The 2,879-nt window shown below is 40.3% G+C and overlaps 1 protein-coding gene across 3 annotated transcripts in view; it reads right to left on the bottom strand.

Annotated features, from left to right (window-relative positions):
- The window catches only part of LOC106870807 (uncharacterized), a 38,688-nt gene that overhangs the window by 19,915 nt on the left and 15,894 nt on the right, over positions 1 to 2,879 (bottom strand). The window contains exon 3 of one of the 3 annotated variants that reach the window (XM_052973313.1): positions 133 to 195. The exons of the other annotated variants lie outside the window; for them this stretch is intronic. The gene's annotated coding sequence lies outside the window, so the exon portion shown is untranslated. The remainder of the gene's footprint in view (positions 1 to 132; positions 196 to 2,879) is intronic. 3 annotated transcript variants of the gene reach the window in all.

Below are 2,879 nucleotides of genomic sequence, written 5' to 3'. Positions count from 1 at the left end.
ATTTTATTGGTCTCTTTTTGCCGAATCGCTAAGTTACGGAGACATAGACACACCAGCATCGGTTGTCAAGCGAAGGTGGGGGAGACAAACACAGACACACAAACACACTTACATATATATATATATACATACACGATAGGCTTCTTTCAGTTTCCATCTACCAAATCTACTCGCAAGGCTTTGGTTGGCTTGAGACTGAAATAAAAGACACATGGCCAAGGTACCACGCAGTGAAACTGAACCTGGAACCATGCGGTTGGGAAGCAAACGTCTTACCACACAGCCACTCCTAAATTTTAACAACTGGGCCTTATACGGAACCCCACGGGTCAGGGTCATATGGACCCCAGTTGAGATCCACTTGGATTAAGCTTAATAAATGTTTTTAAGTTGAAGAAACAGATTAAGCCGAATGGTTACTACAATGGTTGATGAAAGAGGTCTTGAAGGGAGTGAAAAAAAGAAAGAAAAGAAAAAAAGGAATTAATATTGTGAAGGATTATCGGATATTAGTTGCTATGAGATCAAATCGAAAACAAAAGCTTGGGTTAGTTAAGGAATTTTTCTTGTGAATGGACTGACTTTTATAATGTTTTTTTTTTATACTAGAAAAAGGTTAAAGTGTCATATGGAATTTATGGGAAGAAAATATTTAATCTTCTAAATAAATATGTGCATATGTATTTCTAAAATATTTGTGAGCATATATGTGGGTAGTGGAGGCACATGGCCCAGTGGTTAGAGCGACTATAAGTTAATATCTTCTACTATAGCCTCGGGCCGACCAAAGCCTTGTGAGTGGATTTGGTAGACGGAAACTGAAAGAAGCCCGTCGTATATATGTATATGTATATATATATATATGTGTGTGTTTGTGTGTCAGTGTTTGTCCTCCCAACATCGCTTGACAACCGATGCTGGTATGTTTACGTCCCCGTAACTTAGCGGTTCGGCAAAAGAGACCGATAGAATAAGTACTAGGCTTACAAAGAATAAGTCCTGGGGGCGATTTGCTCGACTAAAGGCGGTGCTTCAGCATGGCCGCAGTCAAACAAGTAAAAGAGTAAATATATAAAAATTATAATAAGATAAACTGAATAAATGGCGCGACACATGTACCCTTCATGTAATTCTTAATCAGAAATAAGCGTAGGCGTGACTGTGTGGTAAGAAGTTTGCTTCCCAACTACATGGTTGGGGCAAGTGAAATCGAAATCGTGATTGAACCAACCCAGCTGTGCGGGAGTAGTACTACACTGTAAGTATCACTTGAGCTTTGTTGAGAGTCTATAGTTGTTGGTGTTGAAATATGCCTTGCAGACCAAGAGACATATTGGTTAATATGCCTCCAAATATGGAATGGAAAGTAAGACGGAATGGTCATAACCACTACGTCTTTATACTGAGCCAGCTGTTTACCTATAACGGAAGCATTTTTTTCCTCTCTTTTGTTTATAATCCGCTCAATATTCAAACGTTAACCTTTCGTTATTATTAATAAAGGATCACATTCCAGCCAATATTTAGCAGAGTTTCGCTTTGACAAGCGATTCTCTTTGAATGGAAATAACGTTTCAGAGGTCGATTAAATCAAGAACTATCCTCACCTTCACGCCCCACTCCTCACTTGTCACAAACACCTGCTCTGGTATCAATGTTAAAAACGATGATGATGATGATGATGATGATGATGATGATGATTATAATGATGATGATGATGATGATTATAATGATGATGATGATAATCATGATGATGATTATCATCATCATCATCATCATCATCATCATCATCATCGTCGTCGTCGTTGTCATCATCACCTACCAGCATCAATACCAGCAATATCACTGCTAACGGCAACAGCAGCAGTAGCAGCAGCAGTAGCAGCAGCAGCCCTACCTAACACAATGAAGACCACCACCACTTCAATCACAACGACGACGACCATCACCACCACGATCCCCCTCCTCCTCCTCCTCCTCCTCCTCATCATCATCACCACCATCATCATCATCATCATCATGTCGGTTCAAAACAAACTGCACAGGCCCCGAAATACCATCAGTGAGACGTATTCGAGATGAGAAAATTTTGATGTAGTGTTCTTATGATGATAACGAAATCTTCTCGATTATAAAACAAACAAACAAAAAAAAGCGCTCTTTTATTGTTTCTCTCAATTTATTACAGAGTGAGAGAGCAGCGCATGCCATCAAAGTGACACTAGGGTATAAATATACGAAGCCCAATATATACTTATCATGACTACCCGTCTGGCACATGCATCACAGCCATATGTACACGACATGGTGATTTCATATCAAGGTAAACAGAACATAACCTTACAGATATTACTGGGCTATACTGGGCTTCGTATATTTTACCCCAGTGTCACCTTGATGGCATACACTGCTCTCTCACTCAATGATAATAATAATAATAATAATAATTTCTACTACAGTCACGAGGCCTGGAATTTGAGGGGAGGAGGATGGATAGACAATATTTGAGCAATATCTCTCGGTGTTGATGGTGTCTTCAAAAGATTCACTGCAGAGAGACGTTTTGAACACTCTGTTATATATAAAAAAAACAAATGCGCCTTTTTAAAGCCTAGCCAGGCTCATGGACCCGGTTTCCCGGTTTCAATGGCGCGTGTTCCACTAGCTGGACGGGACTCCAGTCCATCGCAGCGTTGCTCATTTTTGCCAGCTGAGTGGACTGGAGCAACGTGAAATGAAGTGTTTTGCTCAAGAACACAACGTGTCGCCCGATCCAGGAATCGAAACCACAATCTTACGATCGTGATGCTGACACCCTAACCACTAAGCCACGCGCCTCCACTCTGTTATATATAACGTTATATATAAAATATAAGGCG

This window comes from Octopus bimaculoides, chromosome 15 (assembly GCF_001194135.2).
Source record: "Octopus bimaculoides isolate UCB-OBI-ISO-001 chromosome 15, ASM119413v2, whole genome shotgun sequence".
Taxonomy (NCBI): domain Eukaryota; kingdom Metazoa; phylum Mollusca; class Cephalopoda; order Octopoda; family Octopodidae; genus Octopus; species Octopus bimaculoides.
The sequence above is the reverse complement of the archived record's forward strand: the minus strand, read 5'-3'. Positions and strand labels throughout refer to the sequence as shown.